Source organism: Carlito syrichta, unplaced genomic scaffold, assembly GCF_000164805.1.
Source record: "Carlito syrichta isolate Samal-C Ts95f unplaced genomic scaffold, Tarsius_syrichta-2.0.1 Scaffold317452, whole genome shotgun sequence".
NCBI classification, from domain to species: Eukaryota; Metazoa; Chordata; class Mammalia; order Primates; family Tarsiidae; genus Carlito; species Carlito syrichta.
Window position 1 is genome coordinate 1 of NW_007261548.1, and position 7,599 is coordinate 7,599.

At 47.8% G+C, this 7,599-nt stretch overlaps 1 long non-coding RNA gene across 2 annotated transcripts; it reads left to right on the forward strand.

The window, feature by feature from the left end:
• Nucleotides 1-6,298, forward strand: LOC103277362. 2 transcript variants are annotated; one of them, XR_505427.2, is made up of 3 exons: nt 1-39; nt 4,994-5,081; nt 6,212-6,298. It is a non-coding gene; the product is annotated as an uncharacterized LOC103277362 (long non-coding RNA). The 2 variants fall into 2 exon arrangements; XR_505426.2 differs by lacking the exon at nt 6,212-6,298 and adding an exon at nt 6,072-6,161.
• The last annotated feature ends 1,301 nt before the right edge of the window (nt 6,299-7,599 follow it).

Below are 7,599 nucleotides of genomic sequence, written 5' to 3' on the forward strand. Positions count from 1 at the left end.
GGCAGCCCGTCGCTTGGAGTCACGGCCGCGGCGTGGATCGTGAGTGTCCCTCCACCTAGATTAAACCTGCGCTTCGGAGGCCCCAGCGCCCCCCTACCCGATGTCCGGAGGTTCCCTCAGCCCTTAGAATCCCCGCACCGCTCCCTCCACCCGAAGTGCGTTCACACGTTGCCGAGAGAGCCCGAGATCCCTCCCTTTTGGATTCAGGACACGCAGGCTGGTCCTGCCTGAGACCCTTCTGCCTTCGGGTCGTGCCGACACCTTCTTTTACTTCGTATCCTGCTTACAACCTTGACTGATCTCCCTGCCCGCCCTGTAAATTCCTCTCCCGCGTCGTGGGTCGGCGCTTTCCTGGAACCTCTCCCCTCCTGGCCCCGGAGGCTGCAGGCCAGAAGCGCCACAGGCCGCGCATCCCCCCCTTGTCCTAAGGCGTCATCGCCCCCTCCTGCGCTCACGGGGCCTGGTCTTTCTGCCCCCAGGCCTCCCCTTCGCAGTCACTTCTTTCCCGGCCCCCTCGTTGAGGGAGATGACGGTCCTGTTTCTTTATGTCCTATGTTCTTTTGTCCCAAACCCCTCTCCGCTGGGAAATGATCTGTTCCAACAGGTGGGAATCTTATTCCATCCCCCTCCCTGTAAATGTATGGGGAAGGGGTACCAGGAGATAGACAGAGTTACTGAGAGGAAATAGAAAAACTGAGTAACGAAGAATGAGCGGCGTCATAAACAAATGGCAGAACAGATGGGTGAGGGGTTTGCAGAGAGGCAATAAGGGTGGGGGGTGGGGGGGAAGCCAAAAAAGAAACTGGGAGAAAAGCCACTCGGGAAATTTAGAGAAAAGTCACTCTCCAGAGAGCTGAAAGATAACAAGATAGGGAGAGGGGCTGCAAAGGGGAGCACCTCAGACAGAGAGTGAGGCGAGGGGAGGAATGATTCAGAGCTACAGCAGACAGCAGCCTGGTGCTGGGACAAGAGGGGACAATTGATAATGAGAGCAGAGGGAGAGACACAGCAGGAAGGAAACTACGAATCTGGGGATGCAGAGTTAGGGCCAGGGAGTGTATCAGGGAGAGGGAGTTTATGGGGAGAGCAGAGATGGGGGAGGAAAGAGGCAGAAATGTGTGGAGACTGAAACAATCAAAAACCTGGGGAGAAAGGAACAAGAGATGCAAATTACAAGAATAGCGCAGAACAGGTGGAAGCAAAGAGAGGGAGGAAGGGTATGAAGACCAGGAGAGGAGAGGGGCACAAAATGAGGGGCAGAAGCCCGGACAAAAACACAAGAAAAACAGCTAGAGAGAGAAGGTAGAAATGAGAGATAAGGACAGAGAGAGCGAGGGAAACAGTAATGAAGAAAGAGGGCACCCTGGTCCAGATGAGGGGTGGCATGATTGGATATGGATGAGTACATAGTGCTATGTTGATTTCTGTGTATATAATCTAAGTTTTTCTTTTGGGATCAGGTCTTTCTCTGTGGCCAAGGCTGGAGAGCAGTGATACAGTTGTAGTTCATTGCAGCCTGAAACTCAAACTCAAGCGATCCTTCTGCCCTAGAGGATGGGACTACAGGTGCATGCCATCATGCCTGGCTAACTTTTAACTTTTTTGCAGAGTTGAGATCTTGTCGTGTTGCCCGTGCTGCACTCCTGGCCTCCAGCAATCCCTACCCCCTCCCAAAGCTCTGGGATTACTGGCATGAGCCACCACACCTCGCCCTTATAATCTAATACTTGTATTTTAAATACTTTGGTTTAAATTACTCAGATGCTGGAGTGAATAGCAAAAGTTCTCTTCTGTAAAGCTGGTGCCCTTTATAATTCTCAGTTCTGGAGGGTAAATTCTGTGTTTAATCCTTATTCAGCTGTAGGGAAGTGACTTGACTCATTCGGTTGTAGGTCACCCTCTTCCAGTACCAAAAAACCAAAGGTTTTTCCTCCTCTCTCGATCAGTGCAGCAGTGTACACTCAACACAGCATATTTCACCACAGGTCAGCAAAGTGTATGAGGACTTCTCCCCACTAACAACCCATTTTTCATTAAGCACTGACTAGATGTGCTATAATTTAACTCTATTGTGACGTAAACTGCCTGGAGTTAGCACCAGATTCTACTCGTTGAGGGCTCCCGCTGCAGATGCAAGTCCAAAGTGCCAGGTTCTGAACTTCTCACTAGCTGCTATAAATTGCACTTACCGCTGGCACAGTGGCCCAAGCTTGTAATCCCAGCCCTTTGGGAGGCCAAGGCCAAAGGATTGCCTGAGCCCTGGGATTTGAGTCCAGCCCGGGCAACTTGACAAGACCTCCTCTTTACAGTAAGTCAAAATATTTGCCGGGAATGGTGGCACATGACTGTAGTTCCGGCTACTTAAAAGGTTGAGGTGGAAAGATCGCCTGAGCCCAGCAGGTCAATGTTATGGTGGCCATGAGCATTCCACTGCACTCCAGCCAGGGTGACAGAGTAAGACTCTGGCTCAAAAAAAAAAAATGACACTTTCCTTACCCCCTCCCCTGGTTCTATTGGTTTCACTGAGTGGCTCACAGAATTCAGGGAAACACTACTTAATTTACCCATTTGTAATAAAGTATATTACAAAGGATACAGAATAACTGGTTGTAAGAACTGTCCTAGCAAGTAAGTTGAATCCCAGGATGGGGCGAAGAGAACCACAATATTTAGGAGGTATGTCAGAAGGTGGCAATGACAGCCTATATGTGACGGTGTAGCCTTGTGGGACTGAGCTCTTAACCTGTTTTTGATGTTATCCTGTAGATAGGGTTAGAATTGAGTTAAATGGTAAGACCCCCAGCTGGGCGGTCACTGGAGGCGTGGTCAGGGTGGGAAATACCATACACATGTTTTGGTCACTAGAGGTGAAGTATTCCGTGTTGAGTGTGAGAGTGGTCACAACAGTTTGGGTTTTTCGCATCTCACACAGTGAAGGGAAGAGATGTTTCCAAGCTGTCCACCCTCCTGTCTCAGGGTCTCTGATCTCCATAGGGATTGGGAATGGTCTGTCCCTGATCCTGGCTGTTGCTGACCCTATGATCGTGTCCCATGTGCCAGCCTCCCTTGCAGTCTTAGGACAGTATGGCCTACTTCTTCCATGGCGTCATCAATTTTACATCCAGGGAATATTTGGATCAGCGTACCCAGATGGAGGTATTGTCCATTAAAACAGACAGAAGCGCACACACATCTGCCTTTTTTTTAAAGACATTCTTTCATCTTTAAACAAAAGATCCTCTTCACTACTTTTCTCTCTATAGTAAGTTACCCTCTTCTGTGTTCCAAGCATAATGCTCTAAAAACTTCTTAGGTTTTTTGAATTCTTACCGCCAATTTTTGCTTGAACCCTTGAATTCTTCCTTGAATCAGGCTTTCACATCCAACATCTCGCTGATCCTTTCTTTTTCGGTCCCCAGTGTCCTCCCATTTCTAACTCCAAGATTTAATTTTTTTGTCCTATGAGCTGCATGTGGTAGGTTGACCACATTCTCTGTTATCTTGACTTTGAGCAGATACCATTATTATTTTAAAATTCTTTGTGTTAATTTCCTTGTTGCCTCCTAGTCACTTCCTGCTTTCCTCTTCTGGTGTATCCTGATCTCCCTGTTCTCTGAATGTGGCATGACCCCGGCTTAGTCCTTGAACATTTTCTTGTCTCTGTCTACACCCACTGCCTTTCCTTGTCATCTCATCTCCTGGCTATTAACTGATCTGCATGTCTCCATTTGGCCTGCAGACCTCTCCCCTGAATGCTGGAACCTGTGTCCAGTTGTCCCCTCAACTCTGCTGGGATGTCTAACAGTCCTCTCTCCCTTCACTTGTCCAGGAATGACTTCCTGAACTCCAAACGTGTTCCCTACAGCCCTGCACATCTCAGATGAGGGCCAGCCTGTTCTTCCTAGGCCTTGCTGAAACTGTTCACATGTAGTTAAGACATAGAAGATGTGACATTATTTGTAAATGAGTCCATTTATTTATAAGATAATGGTAAAATGTATGTTTTCTTAAGATGAGTGAATAATTGCATATTTCCAAAACCTTTTTGAAGTATGGGAGAATAATGTTTGGAGCTGTGGTTCCTCCCTGATCTGCTGCCCCAGAACCCCTGTGGCCTCATCTCCTCTTCTGTCCTTCTTCTCACTCTGCTGCAGCCACACGGGCCTCTCCCCTGATCCTGGGGTGGAAGCTGCTCCTGCCTCAGACCCTTCAATTGGGCTGTCCCTCTGCCTAGATCCCTCTGACCCTCAGCTGCAGGTTCAAACTCCCTTCCTTCCCCAGGTCTTTGTTATGATGTCATCTTCCTGGTGGAGGCTTCTGTGCCTTCCCATGTCCCCAGTTGACATTCCAGCCACACCCTCAGCCCCTCTGGTCCATATTGCCTGCTCTGCATGTGTTTTTCCTTTTCCCTTGTCTCTCCTTGTCTAAATCCTGGTGACACAAAGATCACAAGGAGACAGCAGAACCCGAAGGTGGGAGGTGGGCTGGGCCTGCCCCGCTGAGAGGAGCTCAATCCTGGCTTGTCATTAGAGTCCTGAGGTGTTTTGGAGAAATATCTCTTATGCCCTCTTACCAGATACTTTCATTCAAATAGGTTGGGCCCAGCCTTAATGTTCAACGTTGATTCGATTTCTTGTCCAGCATAGAGCAGAAAGGCCCTGTGTCTCCATTTCTGAGGACGGAGGTCATCCTGAGAGGGGTGTGATCCACAGAGTGGTGGGGGGAGTGCTAGACTCTTCAGGGGATTTGATCAGGACCGGGTCTCCGGGAGGGGAGCTCAGTCCAGTCTAGCTCCCGACTGCCGCAGCGAGTGTGTAGGTTCCTCCAGGAGGGGAGCAGGTTCTGAAGAAAGGGGCCTGTCCCTGTGTTCCCTCTGGTGAGGTGGGCGGCAAAGGACTGTCTTTCCACGGGGCAAGGTCTTTGCTGTGTGATTGAGGCACAGGACCGGGACGTGTTGATTGTGAGCAATGGACAGTATGTTTTTGCCATCTAGGGTTGACCTCTAAAGCCTCATGGTGCACGAAGAAGCCCAGAAGCGGAGGAGGAGTCAAGAAAAGCCATCAGGGATGGCTCTCTCTCAGGTAAAGCGACCTTCTCAGTAGATTGTCCTGTCTCCTTCCTGTGTGAAATGTCAGGCGTTGGAGTTGGCCATCCCCTCTAGGTCTGAAACATCCTTACTGTCGTATCTGCTCACATTTTCCCTGTCTTCCCTCATTCCCTCTTTTCTCCACCTAGAATCCATCTCCCCATGACCTAGTGAGGTGAATTTGTGAGGAAATTCCACGGAGCGTGATCCTGGGCAGGGCTCATATGAGATGTGGATGGAGACGGGGTGTGAGCCTTGTGATGTGAGAGCTGCTGGGCAACAGGGTTGTTTTGGGGCCACATCAGCTCTCTAGATCAGGGTTAGAGGATGTGCATGTGGCAGTTATACATCAGTGTGCACAAGGACCTGGTAAATTCTGGAATACGAGACTGAGGCGAATAAATATTTTGAGCCTGATTTGATAATACATTTGAAGCTGAACAAGGCAAGCCTTGTGCTTTTGAGTTCACTCCTAATGCCTGGGAATGGGATGGAAAGTTGAGTCAGGGGCCTCAGTGACATAGGATGTTTCATTCCATCATCTGTTTTAATATGTGAGAGAATATGCCAACCAGCAGGAGATTCATTAAACTATGCTCACAGAATCATACCAAGGGGACACGTGTTCCTTTAGGGACCCTTGTGCAACTTGTGTTTTAGGTGAGGATGATTATAATTTTTCTAGGACCTAGTAGTAGCACTTATTTGCCTTTGAGTGAATAAAACCATAATCTTGTTGTTCCGATTATTGGTAAGCATTTTATTTCTCTTCTTATGAACAAGATATGTTGTATACATTTGTTTTCTAGTAAAAATTCTCTTTCCTTTCCAGTACCCCTCCTCACATTGCATTGGGGAACCACTGTTCTCTGTTCTGTGGGAAAAGTCCAAGAGAGTCCTGTAGCATGTATTTTTACATGATTATAAGGTTTTTGTGAATTTTTGTGAATTTTTGTTTGAGTCGGAGTCTCTCTGTATCTCGCAGGCTGAAATGCGGTGGCACACTTACGGCGTACCATAGCTTGACATGCTGGGCTCAGAAGATCCTTCTGCGTCAGCCTTCTAAGTAGCCGAAGCTACAGGTGTGCACTACAATGCCCGGCTAATTTTTAAATTTTATTGTAGAGATGAGGCCTTACCAAGTTGCACAAGCTGAGCTCAGGGAGTTTCTCGCCACCGCCTCCAGAGTGCTGGGATTTCGGGTCACTGGGCCCAGCCATAGCAAGTGAGTTTGTGTTGCAGTATTTTAACCTGTAAATTTTGAAAATTTACATGTTTCAAAGTTAAGAGACATTGATAGTTCTCTCTTCTATATCCTTGGAGCATTCTCTGAATGAAGACAGGTGGGTCTTTCAGTTTTTTCACTGGTATAAAGAATTCCAGAGCCGGGCTTGGTGGTTCAGCCTGTAATCCCGCGCCTTTGGGATGCTGAGGTGAGTGAATTGCCTGAGCCCACGGGTTCGAGACCCGCCTGGGCAGCGAGACCTCATCTCTATAATAAATAAAAAAATCAGCTGGGCGTGGTAGCGCATGCCTGTAATTCCAGCTACTCGGAAGGCTGTGGCGGAAGGATCGCCGGAGCCCAGCAGGTCGAGGCTGCGGTGGCCTGGAGCGGCCACTGCACTCCAATCTGGGCAACAGAGTGAGAATCCAACTCAAAAAAAAAAAAAAAAGAATTCCACACACAAAAAAAAGAAAAGAAAAGAAAAGTAAAGAATGCCACACTGGTTGCTTCTGAGCATGCAGTCTTCATTCTGGATATCAGAGGCTTCCTCCAGGTTAGACAGTTGAAAGAGTGCTGGTTCTTCTAGGATTGGGCATATCCTGTAGTGATAGATCTGGCAGTATCCCGTCTCTACCCTGAGCTGCCAAGGTGCCATCTGTCACCAACACCACGTGAGATCTCCCACTCATTAAACAAAAGTTATTACCATGTTTCTATTAACAGTTTGAAAATCTGAGAAAAATTGCAACCCTTTGTGTTTCCATTTTATTTCTTAAGTCTCAGCAAGTTTAATTCCTTCATGGAATGGACACATATATAAAAAGATGGATTTTTATACATTGCTTCGTTTTCTGGAAATGTATTTTAGGAGCTGTTTGTATTTATTCTGTGGTTTTTATTCTTTTTTTTTTTCTTTTTTTTGAGTTGGAGTCTCACTCTGTCGCCCAGACTGGAGTGCAGTGGCCACTCCCGGCCACGGCAGCCTCGACCTTCTGGGCTCCGGTGATCCTTCTGCCTCAGCCTTCCAAGTAGCTGGAACTACAGGGGCGTGCCACCATGCCCGGCTAATTTTTTTAATTTTATTGTAGAGATGAGGTCTCGCCAAGTTGCCTAGACGGGTCTCGAACCCGCGGGCTCATGCAATTCACTCACCTCAGCCTCCCAAAGGTGCAGGATTACAGGCTGAGCCACCGAACCCGGCTGGTTTTATTCTTAATATATATGCTCAGTTGTCTCTTTTAGGTTATATAGTTTTTTAGTGTGAAACAGAAATCTTTTCCTTCATGCT